Source organism: Schistocerca piceifrons, chromosome 5, assembly GCF_021461385.2.
Source record: "Schistocerca piceifrons isolate TAMUIC-IGC-003096 chromosome 5, iqSchPice1.1, whole genome shotgun sequence".
NCBI classification, from domain to species: domain Eukaryota; kingdom Metazoa; phylum Arthropoda; class Insecta; order Orthoptera; family Acrididae; genus Schistocerca; species Schistocerca piceifrons.
In genome coordinates, this window is record NC_060142.1 from 126,638,070 (window position 1) to 126,656,088 (window position 18,019).

Sequence of the window (18,019 nt, forward strand, 5' to 3'; positions counted from 1 at the left end):
TGATTCTTCCAACGAGGAGTTGAAGAATAACAGAAGATAAGACCTACAAAAAAAATGCAGACCAAATAAAGCAAGAAAATGGTATTGTTACAGAAGCAGACAAAAGTAACAGAATTATAATAACGAACGAACGAAGTGCATCAAAAAATTGAAATTCAGACAGATCAAGAATACTATGTAACCAACAAATGACCTGACAAACAGGTATCAAATAAATGTCCAGAGAGGAGGAAGACCATCGACATTGAAAACACTGCAATTAATTTTTAAAGCTTAGCTTCAAGCGGAACTTAGACAATAATTTTCCCAGATTATAGTTTTCAATGGATTTTGGGTTTCACTTGTCAAGAGGATTACAGTTATTCATTGTGTATGGTATTGGTAAACTGTCTACATCACTACTTCTAAAAAGAAAATGGTTTGATGGTTTAGGATTTGGAGGATAAATGAAAGACTACAAATCTGAATGTCTGGTCCACTACGTAGCTTGTCCTATATGATTTTCTCTGTCACACACTTCTTGAAATGGTTTATGTGTGAGAATAATGTCAAATTGCACCACGCTTCTGTGTTCGCACTGAATTCTAGATCCGAATTCAAAGGTCGGAGGAAGGCAAAAGACGATACCTAGCGATGTACTTCGGTGTTCAGACCAGCCTTGTGGCTGATGGTAGCTTCTCCTTCACATTATTTGCTGCAAACCTATTTGCCATTTGTACACACTGACAAAACCCAGTAGTTACGTTCGTCTTGTAGGTCAACTTATTTTTTTAATGCAATTACTGCAAAATTCCCTGCCTGTTAGGAGTATTTACAGTAAATGTAGGGGAAGCAATATCACCTAAGTGATTTCGTCTGTTCGGAGTTAAATCTCTCTCTTTTTCGCTTCGTTCGAGAGTTTTATCGTAAAATTCATACCTTTCATCACGAATAAGTCGGAAAATCTATTGAAGTGTGTGTGTTTAACGTTACTGTTCATCCATTTTGTGCTGTAATTTCATTATCTTAAATTGAGTTCCTACAAACTCATAGTGAGAGAAGAAAGTACCGATACGTCTTGAAGTCACCAACTCAGTGGTTCTGCGACAGTACTGGACCGAAACGGTAGATGACACAGAGAGGCATCACAGCTAACAGCACTTTATTGTCGGCCAGGAAAGCAATGAAGACTACCAAGCGATCGGAAAGAAAAAACTGCGTGACACACCCTGTTAGAAGAAGAGTCGTCGGGCAGATGAACGAACTACAGAGCTAAATCGCTGGCCTCAATCTATTGGAGAACCACTGAACATGTTTTGTGCTACGCGTTATTACAATTTTGGAGAACGGAAACCTCATCTATAAAAATCAAAATGTATTACGAAACTGCGGCCTGGAGGAACTCAGTTCACTCTGATTGTTCGTTGACAAAAGTGTCCAGGATGATGCCGAGTTTCTCAACTTCAGGAAAGCACCTGATGCTGATGCAGTCGGCGCTGTTTTTAGGTGAACAAAATATGAACTCTCTGGGTATCGGACGAGATTTGTGAGAGAGTTCGATACAGCTCACACGTTGTGCTTAACGGATCCAAGTTGACAACCGTAAACGTAATTAAAGGGGGTAGGATGGGAGGTTACTGTTTGCAGTGGGTAACCTTCGAGGATCTGTGGGGCTATTCGTGGACAGTACTGTTCTCTATTGAAAGTTTTTATTGCCAGAAAAGTAGTAAAGTGCAAGAATATCTGCAGAGGATGGACGGGCTGGTTAAAAAATTGGCAGCTGACCATTTACGTGAATAAATGTGACGTATTGCACCTACGAATACATGAACATATGGGGTGGAAGGAATGGAAAGGAAAGGGGATGGGAAAGAGATAGGGAGGAAATAATAACTTCCAGCAGTACAGGGCATTGCGGTAATGCAGTGGCGAAAGTTGAAAATTTGCGCCGAAGCCGTACGTTCTGGTTGTCTAGCACGGTCGCGTTAAGCGCCTCGGACATCCGGACACGCTTCCCGTCACACTCATATGTCGCAACTCTCCGCTCGCCGCACCGCAAATACCTCCGACTATTAGCCCTCTAATTGTACATTTCTGAGTCCTGTAGGAGTCCGGGCGTTGATCGTGCATCCTCACGGAAACTTTTCATCCAACAGCCATCGCGCCTATAAAGTGCATGGTGCCTGTTCTGTCGGACATCTCCAACAGAAGAGACCCCACTCATACCTGTAATAGTACTGTACATAGAAAGAAGAAGAGATCCCCTAGTGTTCATTTCCACTTTACTTTACATTACAGGGAACAGTGACAACTATACAACACAACAGACTAAACTGCTCGAGGCGAAATCAAGTGGAATGACCACATAAAACTCATTTTATGAAAAAGCAGATCCAAAGATGAAATTCACTGGAACCATCTCAAGTAAATGTTATTCATCCACGTAAAAAGTGTATCAGAGTCCCTAACGAGGCTGGAGTGACGGAACAGATAAAGAAGACCCAACGAAGAGAGGCGCTTTGCGTCACACGTACGATCAGTAGGCACGAGAGCATCACCAAGATGGTCAACATACTCCAGTAGCAGACACTGCAAGAGATGGGCATCACGAAGACGTTTTGTCTTAAAGTTCTGTGTGCGTAACTTCCACGAGGACTCGGGAAAAATTTTATTTTCTCCTAGATACGTCTCGCGAAATCACAGAAATTAAGAGTTCATACGGCCGGCCGGAGTGGCCGTGCGGTTCTAGGCGCTACAGTCTGGAGCCGAGCGACCGCTACGGTCGCAGGTTCGAATCCTGCCTCGGGTGTGGATGTGTGTGATGTCCTTAGGTTAGTTAGGTTTAATTATTTCTATGTTCTAGGCGAATGATGACCTCATAAGTTAAGTTGCATAGTGCTCAGAGCCATTTTTTTTTAAGTTCATACGGTGGTTTAACGACAGTCGTTCTTCCTGTCCATCGTTCGGAAGAGGCGCGTGGGAAGTGGGACCGCTTATGAGAAGTGCTGTTCGCCAGACACAGTAAGCTAATCAAAGTTGGCTGTCTCCTTGGTAGTACGTCCCTCTAGTGTCTCGATCTTTCTCCATGGCTCTGAGCACTATGGGACTTAACATCTGTGGTCATCAGTCCCCTAGAACTTAGAACTACTTAAACCTAACTAACCTAAGGACATCACACACATCCATGCCCGAGGCAGGACTCGAACCTGCGACCGTAGCAGTCGCGCGGTTCCGGACTGAGCGCCTAGAACCGCTAGACCACCGCGGCCGGCGATCTTTCTCCATCCTTCTCATCTTGAAGTGATGTCCTGCTCACACACCAGGGTGAAGAAAGGAGGAGGCCGTTAACATTACTGGCTACAACTGTGGTGGGTCCCTGTTCAGTTCTGGGTGCTCATCCCATATTTTTCTGTGGTCGAGAAGTTTGAAACCGGGTCCACTCAAGCATGTGAGGGAAAATACGCAGTCGCTGAATAAAAGAAGCACTGACATTGTGAAGCAGTCTATTGAAGTAGCGTGTGCATCATTTCAAAAGAAACAAATAAAAAATGAATACAAGCTGACACACACACACACACACACACACACACGCACACACACACACACACACACACACACACACACACAGGCAGAGAGAGAGAGAGAGAGAGAGAGAAGGAGAGAGGAAGCAAACAAAGTTGGCGCCAGGATATTACAGAAACAAGTGAAGGTAAGAAGACTAGACAAACAGCAGCAAAATTAACTATGTGTCGTGGAATGCAGAAATGTAGCTTGCGAATGGAGTTCCATAAAAATCTGTATCGTCTTTCTGTGTGCATTTTCACAAGAGAGGATCATGCACGTGAGGACGGATACTCCGTGAATAATGTAAGCAATCATAAAAGAAACTCGTGAACTATTTCGCACAGCAAAAGTACGTTTATAGTTAAAATGATTTGTTAACTGACGAATCTAACTCTCAATAAAAGCATTTAGTTGCAGATGACAAGCTAAGAACTGAATAAAAGTGCCAGGACTAAGATGCTGAAATGTGTCAGGGCATTTACGAGTGTAAAAACCAGCTGTTTGCATAACAGGAGGATCTCAGTTCCCATAATGTAATCCAACAGAAAGGCTTGCAATAGGGTGTGGGTGGGGAGGGGTGGGGTCTCACTCAAGGCAGGCTGCAGAGTACGTAATTCATCTACTGATGAACCATAGCCGAACGAAAGTATTGGATGCGTACATTGTGTACGCTAGTTTCAATATTACCTTGTATTTGATACTACTTTCTGGGGCAATTATGCCTTCCAAAAGACAGATCACATACGGCGACCGTGACAGGACAAATTGCCAGGTATCAAAAACAAGGCGGAGTTGGCTGCAGAGAGTGGCGAAGAATGTAAGGCTGACCTCCGTGTGTGGTTCGTCGCGTCGCGGAGACATGGAGTTGATCGCTGACAGCGGTGATTAGTGGTGGAGGCCGGCGGGGGAGTGGAGAGAGGGGAAGGGGGGGGGGGGGGGAATGGGCAGGCGTTGACAGGGCCACGCTGGCTGTGGGCCGCTGTATATAAAGAGCGAAGCTCGGGCGGTCACGTGGCAGTCAGTGCAGGCGGCGGCATCCGCGAGGGACACACAGCGGCAGGTGAGTGAAACACAGACAGTCGCCTCTCCTATAGGACTCGCCTGCTGATGCCAGCAGCCGAGTCAGAACCACCGTTTCCCTCCTTTGTAATTCTAAGCATCGATCGACATATGATTTTCCCATTTCTCTGAAGTGAAACCAGTCACTGGGAGCTACCGAATCGAAATAAGTCCGTGCACCTGAGCCTTTTTACATTTCACAGACATTTAAAAGCAGCATGATCTGAAGTAATAGTATTCACATTTACATATTGACGAGTAATTTCCACTGTTATAGTTTTACACATTCACTCAATTATTCACTCTTTGCTTTCAAGTGAAATCAGTCTATTCTTTCCATCGGTTTAACCGTGTATTCGTCCTTTCAGCTGAAACCATCCTCTAGTGTTTTAGCAGACTGAGCTATCAGTTCATTCTTCTGAATGAAAGTAGTCTTGTTAAACTACAGCATATGTAATTATATGGAACAGTACACCCATGCCTTAGTCCAATGTGAGACGATAATACCGATCCGTACTACCACGGCGCCATCTGATGTGCTTACAAGTCAGTAACAATGTTTACCCTCGGATCTGTCAACTGTAATGTGGTGATGAATGTGAGCACGTGTGATCGGCGCAATAAAATGTGTGTACACAGGTACTATTTTAAAAGTGACAAGCTCACTTCTAGTGTAGCTCACGATACCAATATGGACGTACATTCAGCACGACTTACTGTACTGAAGGAGAAGACTGTGTAATAATGTAAACGTAGGTATGTCGCTATCCCATGTACTGCAACTCTTGGATATAATTATGTACCTTGTAATGTTAGTTGTTGTATCCAATCATTAAAGGAGAAGACTGTGTAATGATGTAAACATAGGTATGTCGTTATCCCATGTACTGCAACTCTTGGATATAATTATGTGCGTTGTAATGTTAGTTGTTGTATCCAATCATTTTCGGTCCCATTGTCTCCAGATCTGAAGATGGCAATAGAGAATTGGTGAAACCGATAATCTTTATGAATAAAGATTTTTAGTGTCCGCCCCCGGTAGCTGAGTGGCCAGCGCGACAGAATGTCAATCCTAAGGGCCGGGGCTCGATTCCTGTCTGGGTCGGAGATTTTCTCCGCTCAGGGACTGGGTGTCGTGTTGTCCTAATCATCATCATTTCATCCCCATCGACGCGCAAGTGGCCGAAGTGGCGTCAAACCGAAAGACTTGCACCCGGCGATCGGTCTACCCGACGGGAGGCCCTAGTCACACGACAACAACAACAACAGTACGTACTATTTACTCCACGTTTTCGTCAGCTTCATTAATAGTGCATTTACTGAACTGCGAAATATGTATCAGGACCAAAATGCCGAAACGCTCAGTGGCGGGAGAAAGAGGAAAATGATATGGTTGCATAAAAAGACATCCGTAAGATAAATTCAAAGCGATATGCAGTGTCTGCGTGGCTTACTCATATTCTGGAACTACGTTAATCGAAGAAAATTAACGTCTCATTACAAGTGAAGATGGAAAACGTTCTAAATGTCACTTTCTCACAAAACACATTTTCAGTGCTGTTGCGATCTCGGTACTGTCATGCACTGCCTTACACTTGATCAAGGTACCGAACCATGGACGAAGTCTTTTAAACATCCCGAGCTATGCTTCCCTCCGGATCTCCAGACTTTAAAAGATATGAGAATTGCTTTTTGTTGACTGCAGTTCTGCCAGTCAGGAACCTAAAGCTGTATTTCTGTACTTGCATTATCACAAATAAAACGTAGTGCCTCAGTATTAATGGCATTTGGAACAAAAACATTCTTCCCGCTATTTCGTCAAAAACAGGTTTTTTCAGACCACCGATTCATGCAGAGAAAAAACAACAAGCAGTCATTGTTAATAACGCTGGTTATTTACGCAAATAGCACTGTTACCGGTTTCGAGGCGACAGGTTCATCTTCAAACGGCTATTCACGTTTATAGTATCATTTTTGCTCTTTGTATTAGTTGTTGCAAAAGAAAGCATCCAACAAGCAATGTAAACACCACCGAATGTAATATAGTGACGTTATAAAAGTCATTGCATAGCGATATGCATATGTACAGATAGCAAATGCTTCAAATGGCTCTGAGCACTATAGGACTTAACATCTGAGGTCATCAGTCTACAGATAGCAGTAGTATCGCGTACACAAGGTATAAAAGGGCAGTGAACGGATGGAGCTGTCGTTCGTACTCAGGTGATTCATGCGAAAAATGGTTCAAATGGCTCTGAGCACTATGGGACTTAACTACTGAGGTCATCAGTCCTCTAGAACTTAGAACTACTTAAACCTAACTAACCTAAGGACATCACACACATCCATGCCCGAGGCAGGATTCGAACCTGCAACCGTAGCGGTCACGCGGTTCCAAACTGACGCGGTTAGAACCGCACGGCCACACCGGCCGGCCATGCGAAAAGGTTTCCGACGTGATGATGACCGCACGACGGGAATTAACAGACTTTGAACGCGGAATAGCAGTTGGAGCTAGATGCATGGGATATTCCATTTCGGAAATCTTAAAGGAATTCAGTATTTCGACATCGACAGTGTCAAGTGTGTGCCGAGAACAGCAAATTTCAGGGGTTACCTCTCACCACTTACAGGGAGGCAATTATTGAAGTGCATGAAACAAAATCGTCGTCATTTCTGAATGGTTTGCGTTAGGACGTTGAAACAGCACGGTTGGCTGTAGGGCATGATGGGAACTGGTATGCGCTGTACGGTTTGATTTAGCGACGAAGCCCACTTTCATTTGGATAGGTTCGTGAACAAGCAAAATGGCGCATTTGGAGGATTGAGAATACGCATTTCGAGATCGAGAAGTCGGTTCACCCTTAACGGCTAAATGTTTGGTGTGCAATGTCCAGTTCAAATATTCAAATGTGTGTGAAAACTTATGGGACTTAACTGCCAAGGTCATCAGTCCCTAAGCTTACACACTGCTTTACCTAAATTATCCTAAGGACAAATACACACACCCATGCCCGAGGGAGGACTCGAATCTCCGCCGGGACCAGCCGCACAGTCAATGACTGCAGCGCCTCAGACCGCTCGGCTAATCCTGCATGGCTGTAATGTCCAGTCACGGAATAATCTGTGCGATGTTCCTTGGTGGCACGGCGACTACCGAACGGTATGTGAATGTTTTGGAAGATTATTTGATCCCCATTATCCAAAGTGACTGATTTTGACTAGATGTGGCTCGACCCCATCAAAGCAGGAGAGTGTTTGATGTTCTGGAGGAGCACTTTGCAGATCGCATTCCGGCTCTGGGGTACCCTTAGGCCACTGGCATAGAACTTGGCCGCCCTGTTTTTCGAATCTGGACACATGCGACTCCTTTTTGTGGGGCTATATTAAAGACGAGGTGTACACCAATAACCCCAAAACCATCGCTGAGCTGAAAGCAGCCACTGAGGAGGTCATCGACGGCATCGATGTTGCGACACTTGAGCGAGTCATGGAGAATTTAGCTATTCGTGTGTGCCACGTCATCGCCAGTGATGGCAGGCATATCGAACATAACCTAAATCCGGATATCTGTAGTGACGTTTACATGTTGAATAAAGTAGTTTGTAAATAATTTACGTTTTTTTCATATAGTTCAATAACTGTCACCCTGTACAATGCAACCGAGCGAGGTGGCGCAGTGGTTAGCACACTGGACTCGCATTCGGGAGGACGACGGTTCAATCCCGTCTCCGGCCATCCTGATTTAGGTTTTCCGTGATTTCCCTAAATCGCTTCAGGCAAATGCCGGGATGGTTCCTTTGAAAGGCCACGGCCGATTTCCTTCCCCATCCTTCCCTCACCCGAGCTTGCGCTCCGTCTCTAATGACCTCGTTGTCGACGGGACGTTAAACACTAATATCCTCCTCCTCCTCCATGTACAATGCAGTGGCCGACGGCCTTCACTTAACAGCCGAGAGCAGTGGCGTTTGCGTAGTGCTAACAACCAACCAATATTGTGTGAAATGACCATAGAAATCAATGTGTAAAGTACGATGAACGTATCGTTGGAACAGCGCGGCTGGCCTTAATGGGCTATGGTAGCAGACGAGTGCCTTGGCTAACAACGCGATGTCGCCTGCACCACCTCTCCTGGGTTCGTGACTACACCGTTGGATCCTGAAGGACTGGAAAACAGTGACCTAGTCAGGTGAGTCCCGATTTCAGTTGGTAAGAGCTGATGGTGGGGTTAGAGGATGGCGCAGACTCCACGAAACCGTGGGCGCAAGTTGTCAACAAGGCACTGTCCAAGCTGCCGATGGCTCCATAATGGTGAGGGCTTTACAGGGAATGGACCGGGTCCTCCGGTACAACTGACCCGTCACCGACTGAAAATGTTATGTTCGGCTACTTGGAGACCGTTTGCAGCGATTCATGGACTTCGTGTTCCCAAACAACGATGGAATTTTGATGGATGACAGTGCGCCAACGTCTCCGGCAACAGTTGTTCGCGATTGGTTTGAAGAAATTTCTGGAGAATTCGAGTGAATAAACTGGCCACCCAGATCGCCCGACATGAATTCATCAATCGTTTGTGGGACATAATCGAGAGGTCAGTTCGTGCACAAAATCTTATAGAAGCATCGTGGATCAATACTTCTGCGATGGACTTGCAATGACTCTTTGAGTTCATACCACGTCGAGTTGCCGCACTACGGTGAGCAAAAGAAGGCCCGACACATTGTTAGGAAGTATCCCACGACTTAGGTGGCCTCATTGTAGCAACACGATCAGCCGTGCGGAGACGGAACCGTCGATTCGAAACCGGTAACGGCGATTTTTGTGAAAATAAACAACACTGTTAACGGTGGATCGTTCCTGCTTTTTCTCTTTGCACGATTCAGCTCGTAAAAACTTTTTTGTTGGCACTTAGAACAAGTCAGCTTCCTGGTGTGGTAGTTAGAACTTCCTTGACAAAGTATTTATTTTCTAATTTATCACATTATTTTTCGCGGTGATGGGTGAGCAGCATAATTCTGTGGCATCAGAATAGGTTCTCAGTTTTTAGATACAAATCTGTTACGGAAACAAAGAAAAACATTGCTTTTTTTTTTCATTCTCCTGACAAATGTCAGACTTGGCGCTTATAACGCTCTTAGTTTCCAGCCTGTAGGCGATTATCACGAAAATGGCTTTCGACAGGTGGCTGCATATGTGTAAACAGCAGATGATTAAGTTAAGAAACAGGAAGTCGTATCCCACGTACTTTCTGTTCATGTCACCTCCGCATTTACGAAGAAAGAATAATCGGTGATTAGTACATACCAGTGCGAATAAAGAGACACAACTTCAACAAATCTATATAAATAAAAATGTAAATGTTCGTTTGTTCAGAATCTTAAATCTCCGTAGCCGGCCGAAGTGGCCGTGCGGTTAAAGGCGCTGCAGTCTGGAACCGCAAGACCGCTACGGTCGCAGGTTCGAATCCTGCCTCGGGCATGGATGTTTGTGATGTCCTTAGGTTAGTTAGGTTTAACTAGTTCTAAGTTCTAGGGGACTAATGACCTCAGCAGTTGAGTCCCATAGTGCTCAGAGCCACTTGAACCATTTAAATCTCCGTAAGTTCTTCACCGAGAAGAGATGGGGGGAAAGAGAAGACGGGCAGAGAGGGGGGGGGGGGGGGGAGAAGGAGGAGGAGATGAACAAAGAGAAGGGAGAAAGTGACGGGCAGTGACAAGGGCCAGAAGGACATCATATATCCAACTCCTATATTTATTAAAAAGTTGTTCCTTGTTTTTTTTTTTATTTTCCCTTTAACCACACTGCCCTGCAGCAACGCATAAACGGGAACAGGTAGTTTAAGACAAGTATGTAATTGGTCATTATTTTCAACGTAAATTTACAGTGTAGCATCAGTCACTAAATTTTTAAAACCAATCAGAAATCTACATTTCATGTTAGGAGTACGAAAAATTCGTATTTAAATAAAAAAAGACACAAATTTTTGAAATGATTTTTAGAAATATATTTTTCTTCACCTCTCCCTGAAATAAGATACGTTATGTGTGTCTAAACAAGTGTGTAACACTAGTCATGGTTCATGTGTAACCGATAAAGTCTAACAAGCATGTAAGTGAAAGCACTCCTATCTGGAGTCTGACTGAAAGCACTTAACAATTGCCGCAACAGTAAGAGAGTTGCACCATTCGTTAATGTCTCACTTTAAACGAAACCACTCAAACACGGTGAGTGAGCTGGCATGACCTAGGGACTAATTTCATTCGTTTCATTCGACTGAAAAAAGAGAATGACCAAAGTGAGAACTGAATAGCCAATCGGTCGTTGCCCTATCACTATGTTCGTCCACGTGTCTGTTCCTCTCCCTGGTGTGGAGTGCGAGGCGGAGCAATAAAGAGAGAGCCCTGGAAACAGAGGGTCGAATGCCCCTTTTGCCATCGAAAGTTGTTTCCTATGTTTTCCCTACAGGCTGTTGTCCAGATGGTTGCCTTGGAAACAACACGGCCATTTTTCTACGGCAAGCTGGTCCAGTCTCACTTCACTCTCCGTCTTCAATGGGTTAGTCTTCAAGAGCTTAATCCCGGCTCTAGAGTAATAATTATGTTCAGATACTGGACGACACCAGCGATGTACACGGTCTAACACGTAAGTTCTCAGCTGAATTAACTACAGCGAAGCAATGAAAGAACTTATTGGTCCACTTATAATTTATTTGTCACATATCATATCCTACACAATCCATTTCAGTTACAGTACAGTCGCAATTAATTCTCCCATTTCAGATTGTTCCCTGGCCATTATTTCGTATTCCTGTCTTTCCTACTGTTTCCTGTACCGTATCATGCACAGAGTCATTGGCACAAGTAGAAGTTAATTCAGGTGTGCCTCAGTGACGTGTGTTGCTCGTGTTTTATGTTAATGACCTGACAGACATTGATAACACCACCATACAGACGACGCACTGTTTGATAAAAGCTGCAGAAATATTCTCTCAGGCCCCCCGTAAGATGGCAGCAGTTGACAACTTCTCTTCGCAACTGCCCTGTGGCTGGTCTCGGCAGAGGTCGACAGAGGAAGCTAGTCAACAGAAGGCCATGACCTCGCGCGTCATCTGTGTTTTTACTGCGCGCCACTACTTTCAGGGGCAAGACAAGTGCAAAACAAGAAAAGACGAAGTGCAGCTAAGTCGGACTATGGACTTGCTGATTCACGCCTTATTACGTCACACTCGCAGTCTAATACACTGACTGGCGGCACCGCGAAAGTCAGATGGTGAATGCAAGAGAAAACTTGGCCTATAAGGGGTTCCAGGAAACATTCGGGATATGGTCCCTTCTTTTATCAAAATCAATTGTCTTCAAGCTTGTAACCAACTTCTTAAAATGCCTTTAAGTAGCAGGACTGCTGATAATCTGAAAACCAAAATGTTATCAATTCGATAGTGATATCTCCGATGCACCACTGACAGTTAACTGTAACCCTCGCATCATCGTATTGACGATGGAACACACAAATTGCGTCGTGATTCACTACTACAGTCTCCAGCCGACTTATCTCCAAGCGACTAACGCGGCTGCAGTCGCCGTATGGACATTCTCCTAGGAGTCAAGTTGCTACTATTGAGAACAAAACCTCCCGTTTTCGGCTGCAGATAAACTCGTGCAAGGAGGACTCAGCACTAAGACGAGAACAGCTGAACTCATTAAAGTTCTGGGTTCTCCGATGTGTATTCGCTTCCAATCAAATCATGATGTCCCTGTCCTATATGAATACTGTGAAACATGTTCAGTGTTACGTAAAATAGAATGTTACACCGAAAGCTGTATTTTAAAAGAAAGGTAACATTTAATAATGCTTGCCTTGTATTTGCATGAGCTCACCGACACAGAATTTCGCAGCGAAGTTCGCTATTAACATCTGGAAAGCGATAAATAAAAACACAACTATATAAAAGATTTTGAAAGGAAGTTCTGGAGAAAATACTGTAGTTCAGATAGTAGTTTCAAATACTGTAGTTGTTTGGGTTGCAGTACGATATACAGAGCGCGGCGCTTAAATCCGGACAAATTTCAATTTGTATTCCCCACTGTATAGTAGTTCCGCTGGATGTCGCGCTTGGCGTTCTTGAAAGCCACTGACATCTAATAAATAGTCAGAACCACAAAATGGCCGAGATGTTACGGACAACTGCGGAGTACAACTGAAGCGCCGCGATTGTTGAAAGTCTTCGCGCTGGACGTTCGCACACTGAAATAGTTCGATTCTTCGGTTGCCCGAGATCAACTGTTAGTACGTTATTGTGGCCAAGTATAATGCTTCGGAGAAGTCTGGGGAACGTTCCGCTAACCCAGAGAGGGAAACCTCATTCGGGGAAACGCGTGTCACGAACAGCGGCAGCCATCGAAAAGGCTCAGACTCTGATTTCGGAGGACCGGAGCAAACGCTGAGGAAACTGGTGTCAGTATTGAACGTCAGCGAGTGAACAATGCGTCGGATGGCAGAGGAGGACCTCATACGAGTTATTCAGTCCAAAACTGGCTCTCAGATAACTCTGACATGTTCTGGACAAAGGAGTTCTGGCCCCCGAATAGCCCGTATTTGAATCCGTCTACTACTATGTTTGGAACGTAGTCGAAAGTGTTACCAATAAGACGAGGCACCCTAATGTCGCATGTCTACGCACCACTATCGAAGCAGTATTCGCGAATATGGACAGCGCTGTTTTAAAGAGTGCGTGCGATCGCTTCAGGACAAGATTGGAGGCGGTAAATGCGGCTGAAGGGGGCTACATCGAGTAATGTTGCTCTTGAAAGATACCACTATTTATAAGTAAAAGGATTTTCATTTTCATTTGCATTTTCTTTTAATAAATTTGCTTTAAAAAATTTTATTTGTCCGGACTTAAGTGCCGCACCCTGTAGTTCTGGAGCTAACTTTTTAAAAGTTTCTTAATGGAAGATAAAAGTCATGTAATGCAAAACATAAAAGCCATAAAAATTCAGTTGAGCACAAATTAACCCCGATGAAATTGTAAAATTGGAAAATAAGTTAAAGATCATGGTAGCATGTTAAATGAGGACAGGTGCTCATTATCACTAATGAGACAGGGTGTACTTGATAGAAGCCTGCAATATGTGGAAAGATGCACGCTATACTGCCTCTGCGTCATTAAAAATAGTTTGTGCAAGAGGTATTTAGAAATGATATAGGTCCGTTTCATTTCGTTATGTCTATTTTTTCGCAATGTTCGGCGTTTGGCATTCAGTGAGGATCTGACCTAAGTGACCATAAGCCACCATAAATATTGACTCCATAATGTCTGCATATGGGGGACACTCCACTCCTTAAACTGCCAAGATATTGAGTTTAACCGACTGCCGTTACACGTTGTTCGGGCTGCCAGCAGCGAACATGTAATAAACGAGCAGAAACGAAACTTGCGCTGTTCGCCTGGTACAATTGCTGCAAAGAGCCATTCGTACTTAATGATACATGACGGTAGGGCAGATGGCCAGTTTCCATCGTGAGCGAATCCCATCGATCCAGGGATTTAAGAAATGTGAAACTTAACACACACACACACACACACACCGATTGTGCGTGTGCCGCCTATGTTGAAAAAAACAGTGTGAGGGTGAGAACTACCTCATTCTAATATGGGTCAGAATGGAGGCGAAAAGCGAGTGACCTCAGTAAAGTTAGTGACAACTGAAGAAATTGCTACAAAATTTTGTTTATATATCATTATTTATTTAAGCATTTGACTTATTTGCCTAAAAACACTGTGCACGTAATATTTCGCTACCACTTCTAAAGAAAGGGAGAGGATGAGAAGTTGTGCAAGAGTTTACGGCTGAGCCGTCGACATACCCCTGTGGATGTAAGAAACTCCTGTACAGGTGACCTTTCCGATAAACAGACTGCCCTCTATACAATCACGTAAATCAAATTACGTATGTTGTGCAACAGGTAACTTGATGAATTTATTAAAAAGGCGTTTCCCTAGCATATTTGAAACGTGGGTGCTGTAACTCGCAAGCTGATAAAAATATGGGGTTGGTGAAACTACTGAATGAAACAATGATCTCAATAAAGCCCTATTTATTACAAGTCCCTGTAGACTTAAAGTTAAACACAAGTGCACAAAGACAGGAAACTGTTATGTTTGTTGGGTACTAACACGGGTTAAATGCAGATCAAATATCAATACTTTGGCATGACCGGATAATGAATCTGAGGTGAATACTTACCTAAAGAGGAAGGCGCAACTCTCAAACATTCTCGGGGAAATTGTGTTCGAAAGTTTTAGGCATTTGTGTATGTATATCATTGTGTGGTTGCCGAGTGATTAAATGCTTAGCTTTATAAGCGGAAGGTCTCTGGGTCGAATCTCGCTGCTGGTAATTTTTTTATTCCAACGTAAACCTAACAATAGATTTTTTATGACTGTCCAGATTGTCAGTATTTAATGAGTCCTTTATGATTTGCATAATATTTATCCTGAGAAACAGGAAAACAAAATATTTTTGTAAGGACATTGGAAATAAAAAAAGAATACACGACCATTTTGAATGAAACCAGTCTAGTCTTTTTATTGACGTTATTGTACTTACATTTGTGACACGTGTGGAGCACTGCGCGAATCAGGATAATTCTGATCATAGAAACATGTAAAACAATTGTTCTGTGGTACAGCACAGAGCACGCGTAGTGAACGCCGAGTTTTTACATGACCATGTTTTTTGTCGATATTTTTACTGCAAAACGAACTTGGTTTACCTTCATACGGTCATCACGCAGTTTCGTGGCGAACCACGCATATCTGATCATATCATCGAATATTGGAGCAGACAACTGATGGTGTACGATTCATTGAATTTTTATGCAGTATTCTCTTGGAGCTACCTCTCTACAGTGTTTGATGATGTACGAGCAATTTTGTAGTCACTTTATAATGTTTTTCGCTTGCCAGTAAAAATAAACGTCGCAGGGCTGCATCAAAGGAGTACATTTTGGAGGAATTTGTTTAATGCGGCACGTTGGCAAACCCTCTCTATTTCCAAAAATTTCGTCGTACAAAACCGGTTTCGTTTGCCCTCACCATGAATCGAGGAGCAAAAGGAATTGTTCTTCTCTCACTTATGACTTCAAGATGTCAATCACAAGTTTCCTTTAGAGAACTACTGTGAGTTTGCCGGATTTTGAAGAAGTTATCGTAACGTCTTTCCCTTTGCCCAAACGCGCCAGTGGTCTCTTGCAAGCAAACGAAGACCGTTAATAGTAATTTCCCAGATAAGGTGACAGCATTTGTGCAGAGTTCGAATGTCGTCTTGTGCCTATCGTTTCGCGGCACAAAAAAGCACCATTGTTGCGCTTTCAGCGAAAGTTCGGTCATAAGTTGTTTGATACTGGCACCCTAGAACAAAGATTCGCAAACTAGCATCGTATGGTCTACAAAAATTACTATCACAATTGATGTGAATAAATCAGATAGTTTTATGTGTAATACCTGTTTGATCAGTGTTAATAACAAAATCCTTGCCGTATTTGCGTATGAGGACTTAATTCTGCATCGGAAATATGCTGCTGCATCAACGACTTGCTGCAGTGAAAAAGTTTCTCTTTCGGATACAAATCTCGTGATTTTTCTCCGACGAATGCGATGTCTTCGTTTGAAGAGCACTAACCAAGAGTAAGAAGCTTCGAAATTTAAATGAGAAAACGGTCTAGCAGCAGCAAGAGCTCATTATTGCTGCAGGCTTCTCTTCGGCACCTGATGATTACATTCTTGAGCTTGTATTAAACGATCATGGGTCCACGAATCAATTGTTTTAAGTTGTTCATCCTTGTTCCACCATGTTTTACATATTGTTCCCATCTCGTTAAACCTCTTGTGCTTTTGAGGTGTGAAGCTTCCCTTATACGAAGAGTGGCCAAACTCCATCCTAAATGCTCTCTCGCTACATTGTCGACCCTAGCCTCGCATTACTGCGAAACGTAATGGCTGCTTCTCTTCGGCCACGTAATCGTCTGATGAAGATGAAGCGACTTCTTCAGATTCTTCAAACACGCCTTCATTGATGTCATGGTGGGCAATTAGTTCGTCTTGTACCGTGAGTTATTTCTTCGCTAGCATTTGAAAAATTCTGCGAAATACTTCTTCTCCAATGTTCACGTATTCTTGTGTTGTTATTGCAGAAGGTTTCGAAACGATGAGATCGTTTTGGAGAAGATAGTACTTTTGAAACTTCATTGTAAAAGCGATTCGGTTTCCAGTGTGGTTCACGTTTTCTTGCTGTCAAAGTACCAGGCACATCAGTACATTTAATCGTAAAATCAGACATCCTGGAGCGTTGACCTGTAACTACCTCGGGGTAAGAATGAAGTATTCTTCGTGTTTTTAAACGCTGTTCCCTTTCTCCCTCCACCAACTGAAATTTGTTTGTGTACTTGCAGTAGTTTCTGGCAGGTGAAAAATAACTGCAGGATTATCGGGAGAATGGGCTCATACGGTGAGTCGTACCGTACTTGTACTGTATTGGGAAAATCGACTCATCGTGGGTTGAAAAGTACCTGCAGGAATACGGTCATAATGGTAAACTACTTTCAAAATGTTACAGAAAAACCCGAATTTTCTGGGTGAAGATTATGTTAACAATAAATGATACCTTACATACTGGTAATCTGCACAACCATAATAAACCTTTTATTAGAATTACTTCGAAACGAAGAAAAAAGAACAGTAGCCGTAGCGAGATTCGATCCATAGTCCTCCATCTTATTTTTTCTTTTTTTTCACTTTGCTCGGTACCGTTCGTTGCGTTTGATCTGGGCGGACGTCACATGACACTCGTTCAAGGTGATCGCTGATCCCTGACTCAGTTTTTTTATTACACAGGGCAAGCAGATAACTCTGTCGACTAGGGTTTCGTCGGCTGCTTGCGACACACATTAGTGTACACTGATGAGTCAAAACATTATGACCACCTGCCTAATAGCTTTTTTGTCCGTTTTTGGAACGAAGTGCATCACTGATTCTGTGGCTCCGGCAGTTTGTTGATAGGTTCGTGGGGGCATGTGGCATTAGATGTTTACGCACGGATCATGTAATTCGTGTAAATAACGGGCCGTTGATTTTCGTACGCGGTGATGGCGCCCTATAATGACCCAAATGGGTTTCATCAACATGAGTTCACTATAATGCTTCTCAAACCACCGTAGTACGGTTCTGGCTGCGAGACACGGACAATTAACTGCTGAACCATAACATCGCCGTTGGGGAAGACATCAAGCATGAAGGGATGTAGGTGGTTGACAGATGTCAACTTGTCTTCGATTGCTACCACAGGTCCCATACAAGCGCAGATAATCATACAGTGAAGGCTTTCACGACCGGATGCTACAGCTGCTGAGATTTCTT

At 43.5% G+C, this 18,019-nt stretch overlaps 1 protein-coding gene across 1 annotated transcript in view; it reads left to right on the top strand.

The window, feature by feature from the left end:
- Window positions 1-4,557: 4,557 nt before the first annotated feature.
- The window catches only part of LOC124798145 (cytochrome P450 6k1-like), a 104,044-nt gene continuing 90,582 nt past the window's right edge, over window positions 4,558-18,019 (top strand). The window contains exon 1 of the mRNA XM_047261424.1: window positions 4,558-4,603. The gene's annotated coding sequence lies outside the window, so the exon portion shown is untranslated. The remainder of the gene's footprint in view (window positions 4,604-18,019) is intronic.